A 21,201-nucleotide genomic window follows, 5' to 3' on the forward strand; every position below is an offset into this window, starting at 1 on the left:
TTTTAGGTCCCTCAGTTGGGTCTGAAATTTAAACTGATAAAGATTAACAGGAGAAAATCATACATATTTATATTACGTGACACAAGAGTATTCATAAGGAAATGAAGACCCGAAAAAATGGTTAAACCTGAGTGCTTTTAATGCTAGGTTTGTTGAGGAGTGGAAAGTCATGGAAAGATGTGCTAGGACAAAGAGTCTGAGCTACGCATAATAACCTGGAGAAAACTCAGCAAGTCTTGTTCATTCGGATTCTTCTTCGTGTCCAAGTCCCTTCTCTTGGAGATAAGGATATTTCTTTCCTCTGGGTATAGGGAGAACACTTCTCACATGAGCGTCTTGGGATCTGCTTCAGGGGGAAAGGGCAGGGGAGGTCAGAGTGACGTTCCTGCTTCTGCTGTTTTCTCAAACCCCTTCAGCTTAAAATATTCAATATGCCCAGGTGCCATATGGAATAGTGTGTCCTAAACCCCATCATAGTGAAGATGGTTAGATTCTGGATACACTTTGAATATAAGCCCACTGAAGGAAATAGATATGGCATTTGAGATAAAGGAAGAAGTCAAAGATGACTCCACGGTTTTCTCTTGAACATCTGAACAGAGTTGCCACCGGCTGAGATGGGAGAGCCAATCTGAGGTGTGCATTAGATTTCCAGGTGGAGAAGTTGAGCAAGAGGTTGGATATACAGTCAGGAGCTCAGGAGAGAGGTCTGTTGGCATATATAAAGCATTCAAAGCCCTGAAACTGAATGAGAGAGTGAGAGTAGAGAAAGACTAGAGGACCGAAGACTGAGTCCTGGGCACTCCGACATTTACAGCAGTGCTGATGATAGAAATACAATGTGAGTCAGGTCAGTTTTAAGTTGTCTAGTAGCCCACATTTAGAAAAAGAAAAAGAAACAGGTGAAAGTAATTTTAAACTATATTTTATTTAACCTAAGATATCCAAAGTATTATCATTTCAACATGTGATCACTATAAAAATTATTAATGAAATATTTTGTATGCCCTTCTATCCTGGTAGGTCTTTGAAATCTTGTATGTGTTACATGCTTACATCAGTCTCAATTCAGGCTGACCACTTCTAGTGCTCTATAGCCCTCTGAGGCTAGTAACTATGGTGTTGGACAGTGCAGGTGCAGGCTAGTAACTATGTGTTGGACAGTGCAGGACAGTGCAGGTTGGACAGTGCAGGGGGTAGGAAATCAAGTGTCCCTTCACGGGACAAGATTCATTTGCAAGTGTATAAAGCAGAGTTATTGGGCTTCCCTGGTGACGCAGTGGTTAAACATCCGTCTGCCAATGCAGGAGACATGAGTTCAAGCCCTGGTCCTGGAAGATCCCACATGCCACGGAGCAACTAACCCCATGCACCACAACTACTGAAGCCTGTGCTCTAGAGCCCATGCTCCGCAACAAGAGAAGCCACCACAATGAGAAGCCTGTGCACCGCAACGAAGAGTAGCCTGCCCCCCTCCTCTCTGCAATTAGAGAAAGCCTGCGGGCAGCAGCAAGACCCAATGCAGCCAAAAATTAATTAATTAATTTTTAAAAAGCCAGAATTATTTGCATTGTTATGTTATCTACAATTTACATTGTTGTAAAATAGCTCAGAGACAATGAAATGTGCAAACCCCTTTCAAAGAATCAGATAACCTAAACGGGTGTGTTTTACATAATGCATAGTTTCCAATTGAATACATCCAGTAACTCTTTGATCCATTTCAAAATTTTTCACAACTTTTCCTGAGAACTGAAAATGCCCAAATTGTTGGTAAGCACATTTCTTCATGATTCTCTCATTGTCCAACATTTTTATGTGCTTAATATTATTTTGGTGCCTTTTCATTTTTAAAAATAAAGTTTTACATTTAATTATTTAAAGTTATATGGCCCTCAGAATCATAATTGCACACAATAAAACATCAGATATACAGATTCCTTGGTAAATGTGCATAAGTTGTAACCCTGTAAGTCCCAGAGTTCTATCATCTCATCTACTTTGGTTTTCCTAAGCCATATTAGATCTCTGCATCTAAAAAAGTACAAATGGGAGAACTATTAGTGATATGAGCAAATACTTCTGCAGATCAGAATATGCCACCCCAGGGTATGTCATTTTAGCATAAAGACTATTTTGAGCTGGAGGCAAGTGACAATCAACAGATGCAGAAAAAAAGCCTTCTCAGAACTTTCTCTATTGACTAAAAGCAGACACTTCTGAGAAATGAGGACTGCTATAAATCTCTTTTTCTGGGAGAGTTTTAACAGCCATGAAGAAGATGAAAAATCAGCACTGAGACAGGTCTGCAAACAAAGCTTATTGAAATAACCGTTATCTTCCATTCCTTTCCGTGTGTACTTACCTTCCCACAGTTTACCACTCTAAAAGCCTAAACTAATTTTCCTTTGTCTTATCACTTCTCTACAAATTTATTGTTCTTTGTTAAGGTGCTATACAAGTCCCGAGTTCTAACCACCCCTTTGAGTTACTCATCACTGAATTTCCCCCATGTGTATGCACTCTGCACATGTTAATAAACTGTTTTTCTATTGTTACTCTGTCTTTTGTCAGTTTAATTCCCAGGGCCCCAGCAGGAGAAAGGTTTTTTTCCTCCCCTCTGCTCACAAGATTAATGTTAAACTTTATTTTTTTTTAATTAATTTATTTACTTGCCTATGCCACGTCCTAGTTGTGGCATGTGGGATCTTTAGTTGCAGCATGCGGGCTCTTTAGTTGCAGCATGCAGGATCTTTTTGGTTGTGGCATGTGGGATATTTTAGTTGCAGCATGGAGAAACTAGTTCCCTGACCAAGGATCGAACCCCGGCTCCCTGTGTTGGGAGCATGGAGTCTTAACTGCTGGACCACCAGGGAAGCCCCTAATGTTAAACTTTAAAAAGCAGTATACAAAAGTGCTTATTCTAGTGGATCTAAACCTTTTCCCTTTGTCTTCTTTTTTCATTTTGAGAACCTAAAAAATGCAGAATATAATTACCTATATTCTCCTTCCCAGAATTCATAGTTGCTAAAAGTCATATTTTCCCAGTTGTTTTGCCTGTTGTGGTAGATTATATTCCTGTTCCCGTAGATTATATTCCTGTTCCCAAATGATTCACCTCCTTTCCTGAGAGAATTATATGTAACTCCCCTCCTATTGCCATGTGAGTTTTAGGACACATCCCATGTATGGCAGGCTTGGCCACCTGACTTGTTTTGTGGGTTAAAGGCTATGTGCTACTCCCTAGCTGATGCTTTAATAACCATGGCACTCCACTTTTCTTTTCCCTCTGCTGAGAAATTAGTTTCTTCCCAATAGAAACTTTTGCTGCCACTTAAATCTCAGAATAAAGAAGCCATATAGAGCAGAGCCCTAGCCAACCTGCAGCTGAGCTGACATGAGCAAGAAATACACCTTTGTGATTATAAGCCATTGGGACTTGGGAATATTGTTCATTACTGTAGCACCACCTACCTATGCATTTCCTTTTTAAAAAATTACACATGTGCTCCCAGGGATGCAAGGATTTTTCAGTGTATGCAAATCAATCAATGTGATACACCACATTAACAAACTGAAGAATAAAAACCGTATGATCATCTCAATAGATGCAGAAAAAGCTTCTGACAAAATTCAACACTGATTTATGATAAAAACTCTCCAGAAAGTGGGCATAGAGGGAACCTACCTCAACATAATAAAAGCCATATACAACAAACAGCTAACATCATTCTCAATGGTGAAAAACTGAAAGCATTTCATCTAAGATCGGGAACAAGACAAGGATGTCCACTCTCACCACTTTTATTCAATATAGTTTTGGAAGTTCTAGCCATGGCTATCAGAGAAGAAAAAGAAATAAAAGGAATGCAAATTGGAAAAGAAGTAAAACTATCACTGTTTGCAGATGACATGATACTATACATAGAAAATTGTAAAGACACTACCAGAAAACTACTAGAGCTCATCAATGAATTTGGTAAAGTTGCAGGATACAAAATCAATACACAGAAATCTCTTGCATTCCTATACACTAATAATGGAAGATCAGAAAGAGAAACTAAGGAAACAATCCCATTTACCATCACATCAAATAGAATAAAATACCTAGGAATAAACCTTCCTAAGGAGGCAAAAGACTTGTACTCAGATAAGATGTTGATGAAAGAAATCAAAGATTGCACAAACAAGTAGAGAGATATACCATGTCCTTGGATTGGAAGAATCAATATTGTGAAAATGACTATACTACCCAAAGCAATCTACAGATTCAGTGTAATCCCTATCAAATTACCAATGGCATTTTTCACAGAATTAGAACAAAAAGATTTACAATATGTATGGAAACACAGAAGACATCGAATAGCCAAAGCAGATCTTGAGAAAGAAACAGAATCAGGCTCCCTGACTTCAGACTATACTACAAAGCTATAGAAATCAAAACAGTTTGGGAGACTTACCTGGTGGTGCAGTGGTTAAGAATCCACCTGCCAATGCAGGGGACATGGGTTCAATCCCTGGTCCGGGAAGATCCCACATGCCTTGGAGCTACTAAGCTCGTGCACCACAACTACTGAGCCTGCGCTCTAGAGCCTGTGTGCCACAACTACTGACGTCCACGTGCCTAGAGCCTGTGCTCTGCAACAAGAGAAGCCACTGCAATGAGAAGCTCGTGCACCACAGCAAAGAGTAGCCCCCTCTCACCGCAACTAGACAAAAGCACATATGCAGCAATGAAAACCCAATGCAGCCAAAAATAAATAAATTAATTTAAAAGAAAAAGAAATAAGGCCAAGATTGTGAAAAAAAAAAAAAAACACAAACAAGCAAACAAGAAAACAGTTTGGTACTGGCACAAAAACAGAAATATAGATCAATGGAACAGGATAGAAAGCCCAGAGATAAACCCACGCACCTATGGTCAACTAATCTATGACAAAGGAGGCAAGAATATACAATGGACAAAAGATAGTCTCTTTAATAAGTGGTGCTGGGGAAACTGGACAGCTACATGTAAAAGAATGAAAATAGAACACTAACACCATACACAAAAATAAACTCAAAATGGATTAAAGACCTAAATGTAAGGCCAGATACTATAAAACTCTTAGAGGAAAGCATGGGCAGAACATTCTCTGACATAAATCGCAGCAATATCTTTTTGGATCCACCTTCTAGAGTAATGAAAATAAAAACAAAAATAAACAAATGGGATCTAATGAAACTTAAAAGCTTTCACATAGCAAAGGAAACCATCAACAAGATGAATAAACAGCTCACAGAATGGGAGAAAATATTTGCAAATGAAGCTACCGACAAGGGATTAATCTCCAAAATATACAAACAGCTCATGCAGCTCAGTATCAAAAAAACAAACAACCCAATCAAAAAATGGGCAGAAGATATAAATAGACATTTCTCCAAAGAAAATAAACAGATGGCCAAAAAGCACATTAAAAAGGTGCTCAACATCACTAATTCTTAGAGAAATGCAAATCAAAAGTACAATGAGCTATCTCCTCAAACAAGTCAGAATGGCTATCATCAAAAAATCTACAAACGGGGCTTCCCTGGTGGCTCAGTAGTTGAGAGTCCGCCTGCTGATGCAGGGGACACGGGTTCATGCCCCGGTCCGGGAAGATCCCACATGCCACGGAGCGGCTAGGCCTGTGAGCCATGGCCGCTGAGCCTGCGCATCCGGAGCCTGTGCTCCGCAACGGGAGAGGCCACAACAGTGAGAGGCCCACGTACTGCAAAAAAAAAAAATCTACAAACAATAAGTGCTGGAGAGGATGTGGAGAAACGGGAACCCTCCTACACTGTTGGTGGAAATGTAAATTGGTACAACCATTATGGAGAACAGTATGGTTGTTCCATAAAAAAATAAATATAGAACTATCATATGATCCAGAAATACCACTCCTGGGCATATACCCAGAGAAAACCATAATTTGAAAAGATACATGCTCCCCAATGTTCATTGTAGCACTATTTACAATAACCAAGACATGGCAGCAACCTAAATGTCCATCGACAGAGGAATGGTTAAAGAAGATGTGGTACATATATACAATGGAATATTACTCAGCCAAAAAAAAAGAATGAAATAATGCCATTTGCAGCAACATGGATGGATCTAGAGATTGTCATACTGAGTGAAGTAAGTCAGACAGAGAAAGATAAATATCATATGGTATCACTTATTTGTGGAATCTAAAAAAAACGGTAAAAAAATTACACTTGTGCTATATGTAAAATCTTCTGCTAAACTTTGCATACTACATTTTCTTTTTCAGTATTCACTTTTCTTCTTGTTGAAACAGTTCTTTCAGTGAGAGTCTGTGATTACTAAAATTTCTGAGATCTTTCATGCCTAAAGGTGTCTTTACTTTTACTCTGGAATAATAGTCTCACTGGGCATAGAATTTTATATTTAGCATTATTTATTTCACCATTTTGATGATTTTATTCCATTGTTTTTTGGCATCTGCTGTTAAAAATGAGAAAGTCTGGTATCAATCTGATTCATGTTTCTTGTTAAATAGTCTGTTTTACCTCTTTGGTAGCTTTTAATGTTTCCCTTTCTTGTTTTCAAGTGTGGCTATGAGTTTTTTAATCTATTTTCTCCCTGATCTTATGTGTTTGGACAAGGAGGAGGAAGTTTCAACATTTGTTCCACCTGCTCTCTCCGCTCTTGCATTAATAAATGGAGTGAACTTGTTTTGCTGACATATACTCATCATTTTGAATTGTCTATTTTTATATAATGTTGCAAAAGCCTGATTAATATTAATAAATAGTGTCTTTTTTAGTTCTTGTGTCTTCCTTTAGAGATTTCCCCCTCTTCTCTTCTTTCAGGCTATCAGCTGCCAGTTCACTCTAATGTCCATGTAACCATGCATAGCAATCTTCTGCATGTTGCTTGGCCTCTTCACTTCTCCCCAGCCACCTCAGAATGATTCCTCCTACTTTATTGTACAGAGCATTGTGTTCTCTCTAGCCCCTGCCTCCAAACTCAGCTTGTGACTTCACTTTGAAAACCTACAGTATTATTCACATGCTCTAGTACACAATGGGATATCTCTTTTGACTCTTTTTCTTTTTCCTACAGTTCAGCAAACAGAAAGAAATGGTATAGAAATTTCTTTCCTCATTGATATAAATCATGCCCCTGTATTAGTAAGACTTGTGTCTGAGTCCTATTAATAAAGACCCAAATTAAAGGGCTTAATCTAATAAAACTTTCTGTACCCCTCACCTAAATAAACCTCATAGGTAGGCATTTTGAGGCTAATATTGTAGTTCTTCAGTCATCAGGGACCCAAGCACTTTCTACTTTTCTCTTTGGCTTTCCTTAACAGGAACAGGGAGTCCTTTTCAAACTCCCTTCATGGTCCCTTCATGGTTTCAAGAAGGCTGCTAGATCTCCAGCCATCACAACCACATTCCAGCCAGGTCAAAGAGGAAGGTGGGAAGGGCAAAAAGGTATGCCCCTTTAGGAGAAGTTCCCAGATACCTAACCTCTTCTACTTATGTTTCATTGGCCATTCCTAGCTACAAGGGAAATATTTTAGTCTCAAATAAATTGAATATATTGCCTGTATGCCATCACTTTTGGTTGCTCTACAGTGTACCTTAGCTTACAATGGTGGAACAGACTCGATTCTTTCCCTTAAGGAATGGGAAATTATTTTTGCTCCTCCTTATGCTTAAGAGTATTAAGAATTTAGAGATAATTTTGTCTGGAAAAAGGGAATGGGGAGAAAGGCAGGGCAAGAATGAGAACAAAAAAGAGCAGTCTTGGATTGAAAGTAGTGAAATCAGGAGGGCAAATTTGTCCTCAGGGCCCAGTAGTATTTTCGCCTAACCCCAGACTGCCCCCTTATCTTCCTTTTCCCCTTCCTCCTCCTCCTCCTGTCTCCTCTCAGCCAAGCTTGGCTTCCATTCAAACTTTCCGGAAATCCCCTACCCAATTTCCAGCTTTTGAAACAATGACTCTCTGGAGACTATTCCCATTGTCCTTGGAACCAGAACAATGAGAGAGTAGAGGCTCCTCTCTGGCTTCAGGCTATGTCCCTACTCCCAGCCTTCCCCCAAAGTAAAAGCTTCCTCAACCCTCCAATCACTGTCCTCTTCTGTTTAGAGGCAGGAAGTTGGGGGAGGTAGACAAAAAGCACTTTCTATCAACAGCTTTTGATGCCTGAAGTCAATGCCAGCCCCTTAAGTACAGCGTGGGGCCTGTCCCCTCTTAGCTGGAACTCAGAAGGAGTCTCTCTGCAGGGCTGCAGTTGGACACCTGAGCATGCTGGGGGTTGGCAGGCGAACTCAGGACCTGAGTCGTGTATTTTCTAAGTCTCTTTTGATGCCTTAGTTTCCCCTGTCATTGAAGTGAGAGGACCAGAGGCCATTCTAAAAGAATTGGCAGTTTAGCCTTACAGCCAGCCTCTCTTGCACTCCCAACTCTGACCCTAGGAGACCCCGTCCCCTTCCTTACCCAGTTCTGCCAAAAGGGCTGTTAGGTGGGGGGGAGGGGTGCAGGCGGGGCTTTTCCTGCACCATCCTGGCGCCTGACTGGATCGGGTTACTGGAGGCAGTCTGGATTTGAATGTGCAAATAAACAGAGGTCACTTTGATCTACGAGGCTGAGAGGGAGGGGGAAGAAAAATGAGCGCCCTGGTCAGAGACGTGCATGCTGGGCACTTGAGAGAGGGTTTGGGGGAGGTGGAGTTTGAGCATGTCCTTATTACTCTGACTGGACCCAAAACCTTTTTTTTTTTTTTTTTTTTCCAAAACCTATTTTTTAAAAAAAGGGAAAAGGGAGAGAGATCCAGAAGGAGACAGGGACCCACTTAGGCATTTCAGACTTCCTCCTGGAATCAAATACCCTACTGACCTTTCCTCGCTACCAGGAGGGGAGTGGGTAGCTTGGACCCCACCCTCCCTCAAGGCTCTCCCACCTTTGGGACATCTTGGGTGCCACTTGGGAGAGGGAGAGCTGGAATGGAACCGTCTACAGTATGGGGTGTGTGGTTCAGTGTGGGGCCATAGGTTGGGAGCTGTTGGGCCTATTGTCTCCTTGGGCACCAATCCACACCACAGGCAGGCTTAGAGAGGGAGAGACAAAGGAGGGAATGGGAGAGCACAAAGGAAGCAAGGAATGAAATGGTAAGTAAAGGCAAACAAAAGTGAACCGTGAACCGGGGGAGACAAAAGCCGGGAACAATATTCCCCAGGCAATAGGCTCAGGAACAATAGGGACACTGACAGCACCACAAAGACACCAGTGTCTCCAAGTAGACGTTATCTCAGGCAGTGGTTGGCAGCCCCGCTCTGGCTGCAGCTATTTTCAGTGCCGCTTTTGTGCCATGCTGAACAATATTCCTTGCATGGCTGCTGATAGAAAGATGAGAAGGTTTCTGTTTGATTCTCCTTTTCCTTCCCTCCCCCTTTCCCCTATTCCAACCCCCACCAGCTCAGACATTCTGAGCTCAAGCCACTGGCCTGGTTACGGGGGTGGGGGTGGGGGGTTGTGTACATGTGTGTGTTTGTGTGTGTGTGTGTGTATAGGACCAAAGGGCGGGGTGGGGGGTGGGAAGTTCTCTATCAGGCTTTCCAGTTGCCCTCAACCTTACCAGGTCCACCATGGAAGGAAGAGAGTGGAGATTAGGGCTGGGCAAGTAGGGACTGGAGAACTGGGGTGTGTGGAGAGGACTGTTTGGGGAAGTGGGTTCTGCTTTCACCAACAATCACAAGACCAGCCTGAGCTACTCACTGTAAAAAGGCCAACTTAGCAAGTGTTTTCCTTGTTGTGGCCAGCTATTCATTTCATAGCCAAGGGGTCTCACCTGGTCCTTCTGCCGCTTTCCTCCTCTGGGCCAGCAAGTGTTCCCTGCCCCACCCCTCATAGCCATTGCATTCTCCCGTCTTTGTTTATAGTTACCAGTTTTTTGAGTACCTCTCAACTTCTCCCTCCCCCACCTTCGCCACTCCAAGTTGAACCTAAGGGATCAAGGTCCTTAGCTTGAAAGACTGTTTGGTAGCACTGGCCCTTCTGGAGGCCCTATGACCATTCCCATCTAAGCTCACGTGACCCCAATCCACAGTGTTAGCCATTCCCCGCTAAGTATCTCCCCTATTCCTTCTTAGGGGAACTCTGACCCTAGATTATTGGGTCAGAGGTGTCCTTTCCCAGAGCTCCCTTGTGCATAAGGCTGTGTACTCTTAGTTTTCTCAGGGATGTAACCCAGTACAACTGACCTTGTGGGATTAGAAAGAACACTGCACTTTTTCATTGAACTGATTTTCTTCTTGTTCTTATTCTTACTCATCTGTTTCAGGTTAGTTTTATAGGTGGCTAAACTACTACATTTCAGACTCCTGGCTTCCTCAAAAAAAAATTGAACTGAAACTTCTTGGGAAGGCATTGATATAAAAACTTCAGGTAGAATGCCTTCCTAAGGGTCCAGACACTCAGAGGTGGACCCAGAAGCTTGAGCCATCACTTAATTTGCGAGACTGTGTCTATTTGTTCAGATTTCTCAATATAAATGAGCACTTTGAAGGCAGGAAACAAATTTTATACCTCTATTGGCTACCTCATAGCATCATGGCACACAATAAGTTCTCGATGAACATTTGTTGAATTGGACCAAGTTTTGAGAATCAGAAGGGACCTTAAAGCTCATCTAGTACCTTGCTATCCAAAGTGTGATCCCTAGACCAGCAGCATTAACATCACCTGGGAGTTTATTAGAAATGCAGAATCTCAAGCTCTACCTCAGAACTGCTGAATCAGAGTCTGCATTTTGATGAGCTACCCAAGTACTTCATATACTCCTAGAGAAGCACTGATCTAGCATAGCTTCTCCTTCCTTGCCTCCTCACAACTGCTGCCCATTTCATGGCAGTATTGCCATCCATAGCCTACGATCACTGAAACTGTGAGCTACACCATGCCATCCAGTTGGCATCTACAGGAAGACCTCTGTAGAGATGAACTTACCATCTGTGGTAACAATCTAGTCCACAGTTGGAATCAAATCAGATTGAACAGAATTAAATTTGCATTCAAAGAGTCTTAGGAATGGGATCTTGTACCTAGCATATACTGAGTTAAAGCTTATTAAGGGAAAGGTTTAAAAAGTCTATTATGGGGCTTCCCTAGTGGCGCAGTGGTTCAGAGTCCGCCTGCCGATGCAGGGGACACGGGTTCGTGCCCTGGTCCGGGAGGATCCCACATGCTGCGGAGCGGTTGGGCCCGTGAGCCATGGGTGCTGAGCCTGCGCGTCCGGAGCCTGTGCTCTGCAACGGGAGAGGCCACAACAGTGAGAGGCCCGCGTACCACAAAAAAAAAAAAAGTCTATTATGACCTCCCTGGGTGATCCAGGTAGTAGGTAATTTTATGGACCAACTTGACTGGGACATGGGTACTCAGACATCTGGTCAAACGTTATTCTGGTTGTGTCTGTGAGGGTGTTTCTGGTTGAGATTAACATTTGAATTGATAGACTGAGTAAAGCAGATTGCCTTTCCTAATGTGAGTGGACCTCATCCAATCAATTGAAAACCTGAATAGAACAAAAAAGTTGAATAAGAGGAAACTCCTTTTGCCTGACAGCCTTGAGCTGGGTCACTGGTCTTCTCCTGTCTTTGGACTTGAACTGAAACATCAGCTCTTCTTGGGTCTCAAGTCTGCCAGCTTTTGGACTGAAACTTACACCATCAACTCTCCTGGTTCTCAGGCCTTTGGACTTGGACTGGAACTTAAGGGCGATTCTGGTGAGATTTCAGATGGAAATGAGGAACATGTTATTGGAAACTAGGGGAAAGGTTATCCTTGTTATAAAGTGGCAAAGAGCTTGGCTAAACTTATGTTCTGTTGTTTTGTGGAAGGTAGAACTTATGAACTATAAATTGGATATTTAACTGAGGAGATTTTCAAGCAAGGTATTCAAGGAGTGGCTTGGTTCCTCCTGACTCACAGTAAAATGTAAAAGGAGAGAGATGAATTGAAGAAGGAATTATTAAGCAAAAAGGAGCCAGAACTTGAAGATTTGGAAAATTATCAGCCTATTCATATTGTAAAAAAAAAATGAGAAAGCTTGTGAAGAGAACACCAAGGGTGTGTGAACAACCATTTGATAAAGAGATCCTGGGCACAACTCATGGACTTCGCCATCTCAGTAGAAGCCAGGAATACAGATGTGATTATACCAGCAAAGACACTACCAATGTGAACAAAAGGGGACAGAAAAAGTGAGACCAGATGAAGGAAGGCTGTTGGATTTTTTAGGTTCTAAGAACAGGACCATGGAGCTGTTAGGCTGTAAATGCCTCCTATTTAGGGAGGAATGACTGCTCAGGTAGTTCAAAGATCTTCAGGGCTGCCTCCTTGGTTTCAAATGGTGGGGCCATTGTCTTGGTTTCAACAGGCCAGACAGCCTCTGACTGAAGCCTCGAGGGTGGGGCTGCCAAGAGCCTTGGGGACAGGATCCCCAGTAGCAGAGCTGTGGAGGTGGGTCTAGCAGATGGAGCATTGAGCCAAAGTGGATTATTCTCAAAACGTAAGAGCTAATGAAATTGACCTTGCTAGGTTTATACTTGCTCGGGACCCATCAACAATTTCTTCTTTTGGATTTCTCCTATTTGGAATGGGAATGTCTATCTTACGCCTGCCACCCATTGTATCGAAGTGCATATTTTGGAAGTGCATAACTTGTCGGGTTTCACAAGATCACAGCTGGAGAAGAATTTTGCCTTAGGATGAATATACCCCTCAAGGGTCATGCATACCTGCTTTAGATGATATTTAGCTGAGACTTTAAACTTCGGGGTTGATACTGGAATGAGTTACGACTTTGGGGGCTGTTGGGATGGAGTAAATGTATTTTGCAGGCAATAAGACATGAATCTGGGGAGCCAAGAGTGAAACGCCATGGGTCGAATTGTGTCTCCCACAAATCATATGTCGAAGCCCTAACTCACAGTGTGACTGTATTTGGAGTAATGAAGTAATTAAGGTTAAATGAGATCATAAGGGTGGGACCCTGATAAGTTTATATAAGAGGAGACACCAGAGAACTTGTTCTCTCTCCCCACCCTGTGAAGACACAGTGAGAAGGCAGCCACCTACAAGCCAGGGAGAGAGGCTTTATCAGAAGCTGACCCTGCTGGACCTTGATCTGGGACTTCGCAGCTTTCAGAACTGTGAGAAAATATATTTCTGTATAAGCCACCCAGTCTTTTGTTATGGCAGCCCGACTTGATTAATGCAATCACTACTGATGGGAGAAAGGAGAGGTCTCTAGGCCTGCACAGGGTGGGCTGAAGGGCCCTGGAAGGGCCTCACAGCAGAGGACACACAGAATCTCATCATTCCTTCAAAGCGAGATGGTAACATCTCCTCCTTTCCTCTGATGTCCTCGGTGCAAACAGCAAAATGAGCTGTTTGGGGCTGCTGCACGCCCGACAACTCAAAGCAATTCCTGGGCCGGGGTGGGCTCTCAAACCCATTATGATTATCCCAGTTCAAAACTCTTTACTTAGACTGAGAGATTTTGCTGCTGTTGTCAGACAATGGTGCTATCTTCCCAATTTGCAGAAAGTTACAAAGGAATGAGTCAAATTTTTACAATTACAATTAAAATTTTTTTCTCCCATAGGTTAGAAAAAAAACCAAAACCTTTGTTGGTGTCTACTTATAAAAAGTATTATTTATGTGGTTGTTTTAATCCTAGTATATTAAATTTCATCATCTTCTATAAAGATCATCATGACTCCTATGTACTCAACCAATCTAAACAAATTTATAAACCATTGCAGAGTTTATTTGACAGTCTTACTCCACCAAACCCGTCAATTCCCTTCCATGAAATGAATAACAGTGTAATTTCTGATCTACGGGGAGTCAAGTGTTGGGAGGAGGGGAGAGTGGCTGGGTCTGGCAATCTACTGGCCAGCCAAACTGGAAAATCAGCTTTTCAGAAGTTTCCTCTTGACTTCTCCCAGGCCATTTATCTCAGATATCCTCCACCCCCCACTCCCCAGATTAGGGGAGGGCAGAGAAGAGAAAAAATATTAAGGTTTGGGATGAACTACCATTGAGCGTATTTATAATTAGTTCTGAATTCTCAGCAACAGAGGAAAGGAATAGAGGCATCATCATTTTTTTTTTTTTCCAACACTCAGCAAATGACAGCAAACGCAACAGCAGCTGTGTCCTAGCGCTTCTAATCCACACAGCACAGCCCTCAGACAGGACTGGGATGAGCGCCTCAGGCGCTCTGTCATTCCTTCTGCGTGTTGACGTGTGTCTTCTGATATGATCCGATCATCCCAGACCAGCTACCTCTGGTATATGGGAAGGTCCCCTGGCCAAAATATACCGAGTGTGGGGGCAAAGGATGACCTCATCTTCCAGAGTCTGAAAACAATCCTGTATGATCAAGGCGGCTAGTGCTAGGCGATGGCTCAGAGTCCCCAAAGAAGTTCAACAAAATGGAAATTAAGTTACTACAGGCGGGACTTCCCTGGCAGTTCAGTGGTTAAAACTTCGCCTTCCAGTGCAGGGGGTGCAGGTTCCATCCCTGGTCAGGGAGTTAAGATCCCACATGCCTCAGGGCCAAAAAAAACAAAACATAAAACAGAAGCAATATTGTAACAAATTCAAGACTTTCACAGATGATCCACATTAAAAAAAAAAAATCTTAAAAAAAAAAATTACTGCAGGGATGACCTAGGATGGGGAACTAGGGAGCCTACTCACAGAGTGTTAATGAAGGCTAGCAGAATATGCTGCCTGCAAATATGCCATATTGGCATAAGGATTATTTTGAACTGAAGGCAATTGAGAAGAAGCAGACATAAGAAAAGCTCTCTGCCCTCCCCTTATTTGCCTAAAAGCAGGACATAGATTTGGAAAGGTGTCCCTACTCCCTGTTCTACCAAGAAGGGCAGAGGTAAATCACAACTCTAGACACTTATCAGCCCAGAGATGTCACCAGAGGGATCTACATCACAAAACATACTGAAACAATCCCTATCGTTCATTAGTTATTCTATATATTTACCTTCCCACCAATTGCTGCCTTAGAAGCTCAAAGCCCTTTTCCTTTGTCTTGTCACTTCTCCAAAAATTTATTTTTAAGATGCTATATAAGCCCAAGTATTAACCACCTCTTTGAGTTATTCATCATTAAGGGCTCCCACCTGTATGTACCAAGCACATGTTAATAAACTTGTTTGTCTTGTTAATCTGTCTTTTATCAGTCTAATTATAGGGCCCCAGGCAGTGAACCTAAAATGGGTAGAGGGAAAACAGTTTTTCTGCTCCTACATTAGGGAAGTGCAAGGGCCTCTGGGGTCTTTAGGGAGATGATGGGAGGGTAAACCTACAAAACGAAAAGAAAGAAAGAAAAAGCCTTCTGAGTTGTGGAAAGTGAAGAAGGGATTTCCGCTTCTGCTGATGAATATGTAAGGCACATGTAAACTTGAGCTCTTAGTTTTGAGTTAATAATGCAGGGTTTTGTTTGTTCGCTTGTTTGTTTGTTTTGCCGTAGACCCTAATTAGACTTCTAGAGCGAGTTCTAGCATTATGTACTACCTGCAACACCTCCGGCCCCCACACCTGATGCACACCTGGAAGCAGGGAGGTTGTCAGTCTCCCTTTTAAAGATTCATTTCAAGTGGGCTCACAGGAGATTCTCAGAGACTACCATCTAAATGATGCCTCCCAGAGTGAGCAGTGATGTGGCCTGACCCATTTTTGCTTCTCAAGTCGAAGCCCCATCAGTGAAGCACTAAAGTCACCCCACTCCCTTCCCCAAACCATGACCTTTGGTGCCTAGATTGCTCTTATCACCATTTTGTGGCTCTGCCTGCTGTCTCTGGAGAGAAGTATAATGTCAGCCCACCCTTCACTTTTCAGGAGGTATTAATTTAGGCTGTGTTGGTGGACTAAGTGTCTAATATTAAGGACTATATTCCTTCTAGGTAAGAAGTTCTCAATTCTGAGTCAAAATTATCCTTTCTTCAAAATTCAGTTCAAAACAGAATTAAATTCTAGAATTAAATCCCTGATTAAACCAGCCAGGCTGTGGTCACTGAACGCTGCCCCTTTCTTGGGACTCATTACCTACTTAGCATCGCATTCATCTTTACTCTGAGGTTTTGTTTTCTCGTCCTCATTCCTGGTCTGAGTTTTCCTCTTGAGTGACCCTGTTGCTAACATTAGGCGTTGAGCTATGAGATGAGAGCCCTCAGCTAGTCCTGCCTCAGGATAAAAATCAAATCAGCAAATAATTGTCAACTACCATTGTATGCAAGAAACAGTCCTAGGATGAATACTGGCAGATGAGAAAAGAGATATTATGAGTTGGAGGCTACCCCGGCCCTTACGTAGTTTATAGCTAGTTAGAGAGATAGACATAATCACGTGTAGAATGAACTGATATGAGATTTCAAGATGACAATAAAATAAAAGTGAGAGGGAACCATAAGAATGTTCAAAGAAGATAAAGTCTATTTGGTAATAAAAGAGGCAATGGGAAATAAACCTTGAAGTAAAGGTGGAATTCGCCAGGCAAAGAGGAGAAAGAAGACTATTATGGCCTTAGGAAATCACATAAACAAAGATACAGTCTGTTCTGCTGTAAGGCTTATTTTGAAAACATGAGTTTGTTCCAACCTGATTCATATATTAGGGAGCAATTTGAGCATAATGCAAATCTTGGATTTACTTATGCTCCATCTTGCCCTGAGAAACACTAAGTGAATGGACAAAAATGCTCTTAACTGCACCAAGCAGGGTAGGAATGCTTGGTACAAAATATACACAAACACACCCCTCAGATTTCTACCACTGACCTAAGCTCACAGAGTGTGTTCTAACTTTCTTTCCAGTTTCAGATAACCCCCTTCCAACACTCACAGTAACTCATAAACTGCACCCCCTTCCAACACCCACTTCCATATGCAAAATTCAGGTCTGTTTCAAGGTATGGTGCCCTATTGATTGTAGTATTCATGTATTTCCTAACAGCTTAATATGTATAAATTGTGCTACCCTTTTATTAGGTTCTTGTCTTTTTTGTTGCTGTTACTGAGAAAGTTAAAGTTTACTTAAGTTTTGTGACTGCTAACCCTATTTTCCCCATAAGCCCTGTGGTTTTTATTACATGGCTTTTGCATAGTGAGGTGATTTTTAGGAGCACATATATTATGTTATAGCAGAAATGACTGCACAGGTTTTGGAATGAAAGTGATTCTTGGAGAACTGTGAGTAAGATTAGGATTGATAACTGAATTTATGTAGGAGAATTTTCAAACAGAAGGCTGAAATCAGATTCATTCTTTCACTTATGCATTGATTTGACAAATACTTGTTGAGTGCTATCTGCCAGACTCTGTTCTAAGTGCTGGGGACATGGCAGTGAGCAAAATAGACAAAAATACCTGCCCTCCAGGAGTTTACATCCTAGTTAAGGAGGGAGACAAGAACAAGATAAATAAATAAAATATATAGTATGTTAGACAGTAATCAATACTAAGAAGAAAAAAATAAAGCAGAAAAGTCAATATGTGTCAGGGGATGGGTTTGGATATGGTGTCTATATTATTTATTGCTGTATAACAAATTATTCCAAAACTTAACAGCTGAAGACAATAAACATTTACTATCTCACACAGCTTCTAACGTTAGGAAGACAAGAATGACTTAACAGGAGAGGTTCTGGCTCAGGATCTCTCATGAAATTGCAATCAAGGTATTGGCTGTAAACTTCCATGCTCAACTCACATGGCTACTGGTAAGGGGCCTCGGTTGTAGGACTCCATAGGACTGCTCATGACACAGCAGCTTGCTTTCCCCAGAAAGAATGATTCAAGAAAGAGAGAGAGATCACATGCTCAAGACGGAAGCTGCAGGCTTTTATAACGTAATCTCAAGTGGCGTATCATCACTTCTTCCATCACACAAACCAGTCCTGGTACAACGTGGGAAGGGACAAAAGCACAACATAAGAGTATGAATGTTGAGTCGTGCGAACCACTGGGGGCCATTTTGGAGGCTGGCTACCACAGCGACCAAGAAAGGTCATCTAAAATGACCTTTGGATTACTTTTGAGGGAAGTGCGGGAGGTGGCCATTAGGATGTTTAGGAGAAGGTCATTCTATGTAGATGGGACAGCATGAGCAAATATACATGCCTGGTGTGTTGAAGGACAGCAGGATGCAGTGAGCTAGCATAGAGTGAATGAGAGGGAGAGGAACAGAATATGGCAAAAAGGTGATGGGGAGAGGGATGCTTTCATCTTTACCCTCAGTGAGACACAAGTTCTGAGTCAAGAAATGACATGATCTGACTTAGGACTTAAAATGTATCTGGTTGCTGTGTTAAGAATAGACCAAAGGGCTTCGCTTCCCTGGTGGCGCAGTTTTTGAGAGTCCGCCTGCCGATGCAGGGGACACGGGTTTCTGCCGCGGTCTGGGAAGATCCCACATGCCGCGGAGCGGCTGGGCCCGTGAGCCGTGGCCGCTGAGCCTGCGCGTCCGGAGCCTGTGCTCCGCAGCGGGAGACGCCACAACAGTGAGAGGCCCGCGTACAGCAAAAAAATTATCTTGGGTGCTTGGTAAGGCTGAAGAAGGAGCAGGGTTAGGGTAAACAGCAAGCATTTACTTTTGGACATGTTAAGTTTGAAATACCTGTTAGACATCCAAGTGGAGATGTAGAGTAAACAACTGGATAATCAAGACTGGAGCTCTGGAAAGAGGTTCAGGTTAGAGATGGAAGTTGGGGAACCATCAGATGTAGACAGAGTTTAAAGCTCTGAGGTTGGATAAAATCCCCTAAGGAGTGAGTGCAACCAAAAAGCTGTGAGTCCCAAGGACTAAGCCTTGGGGCACTCCAACCTTTAGGATGGGCAGGTGCGGGTTGTGGGGAATCAGCAAAGAGGACTGTGAAAGGGTGGCCAGAGAGGTAGGAATCAAGCCAGGTGAGTGTAGTGTCCTATAAGTCAAATGAAGAGATCTTTCAAGGAAGAATTAGAGAGATCCCCTTTGTCAAATGCTGCCGAAAGAATGAGACATGACCACTGGATGTAGCATGTAGAGGGCATTAGCTACCATGACTGGAGCACTTCTGGTGGAATGGTGGAGGCAAAATCCTTTTTGAAGTGGGTTGAAGATAGAATAAAAGAAGAGAAATTAGAGACTAAATGTTCTTTCAAATAATTTTGTGTGAAGGGAGGAAGGGAATTGGGGTCATAACTGAAGGGGAAAATGGATCAAAAGAGGGTTTTTTAACTTTTTTTTTTTTGCGGTACTCAGGCCTCCCACTGTTGTGGCCTCTCCCATTGCGGAGCACAGGCTCCGGACGCGCAGGCTCAGCGGCCACGGCTCACGGGCCTAGCCGCTCCGCGGCACGTGGGATCTTCCCGGACCGGGGCACGAACCCGTGTCCCCTGCATCAGCAGGCGGACTCTCAACCACTGCGCCACCAGGGAAGCTCAAGAGAGGGTTTTTTAAAGATGAGAGATATAACAGCACATTTGTGGGCTGAGGAAACAATGACAGGGAAACACTAATGGAACAGGAGAGACAGAGGGGAGAACTATGGGGGCAAAATCTTGAGTGGGTGAGAGTAGATAGAATCTAGCCTATGATTGGAGGGGTTGTCCTCATCAAGGAGGGTAGACAATGTATACACAGCAGCAGGGGAAGGCAGAGCACAGAGGCACAGGAGCATGGAGGTGGGTAGGTGGGGGTAAGGCCTTTAAGTCAGAGTAAGGATGAAGGAGGAGGTGTTAGCATTTTGGAGGACAGAGGAGGGGGTGTGGAAGTGTTGTCCAGAAGAGTGGGGACTATGGCATGATTGCCATGCAACGTTGAGGGTCACATGAGATGAATGGTCATGAATTTAAAGCAGACCATGCAGTATAGCTGTGTGTTGCTCCCAGCCATGCTCAGCTGCATGGGAGCAGGTACAGAGTGGTAGGTGAGTTGGGTTTAAACGAAGCTGTGGTTTGGCTGAGCATGACAATGAGTAAGAGGTGTCATGGCTCTCCTTTAAGATGTTCCCATGGCTGTGAGGACCACATGTGCTGGTTTCCCAGAATCCTCCTAGTTTATGCCTGGTTTCCCAAGGCAGCTAGTAATAGTGCCTCCTTTCACTTTCAAAACTATTGATTTGGGTAATAAATGAAATGATCATTCTACCTAGAGCCAACATGGAGTCACTGAAGTTTTCTGAACAGAGTGTTCATCATTGTTTGACTTTTTAAAAACACTAAATAGATTGTAAATTCCTTGAGGTCAGTGTGATGTTTCATACGTCTTGTCTCCTGTTTCTAGCATAACTTCTATATGTGGTCTTCTCGTCTCTCAGTTAACCTAGTAAAAGCACAAGTGATTCAGAACTAGAAGAGCCATTGAGGATAATTCCAACATTAGCTAAACTTGCTTAAATCTCAAAACGAAGGAAGGGGATTGAGGCAATTTACACACCAAGAGGACTATTCATAATCCTGCTCAGGAAGATTATGGGGGCAAAGTCTTCAGTACGTAAGAGTAGAAGGGAGGCCAATCAAGACTAAGAACCCTGCAAGGGGCAGGCTAGCCAAAGGAAAGATTTCAAACTCAAATGTTCTGCTTATCTGTTGCTACATAACAAATCATCCTAAAATTTAATGACTTAAAAACCACAGCAACTGTCTTACTATCTCTCATGATTTCTGTGGGTCAGGAATTTGAGTAGGGGTTGGCTGGGCAGTGGTGGCTGGGGATCAAGTCTTACATGGTTGCAGTCAACTGGCTAGAGCTGCAACAGTGGAGATCTAAGAGTTTGGGGCTGGCAAGGCATCTCAGTCTCTTCATGGAGTCACAGGGTCTTTCCATGTGGCCTCCTTGCTTGGGCTGATTTCAGGTTGCTCCCAGCATGGTGGCCATGTAAACCAGACTGTGTACACAGTGGCTGAAAATTTCTAGGATGAATGTGACGGAGATTTCGCCTTGGAAGTCAGAGTGCTACTTCTGTCACAAGTCTGACTAGTGTCAGATGAAGAGGACATGGAAATTACTCTTCAATGGGAGAAGTGTCAAAGTCGCTTTATAAGATGATCACGTGGGGTGGGCAGTATTGTTTTGCCCATTTGTGGAAAATATAATCGTGACACCAAGTCTGGGTTCTTCTACCTTACTACCTTCCA

This window comes from Tursiops truncatus, chromosome 1 (genome assembly GCF_011762595.2).
Source record: "Tursiops truncatus isolate mTurTru1 chromosome 1, mTurTru1.mat.Y, whole genome shotgun sequence".
Classification (NCBI taxonomy): Eukaryota; Metazoa; Chordata; class Mammalia; order Artiodactyla; family Delphinidae; genus Tursiops; species Tursiops truncatus.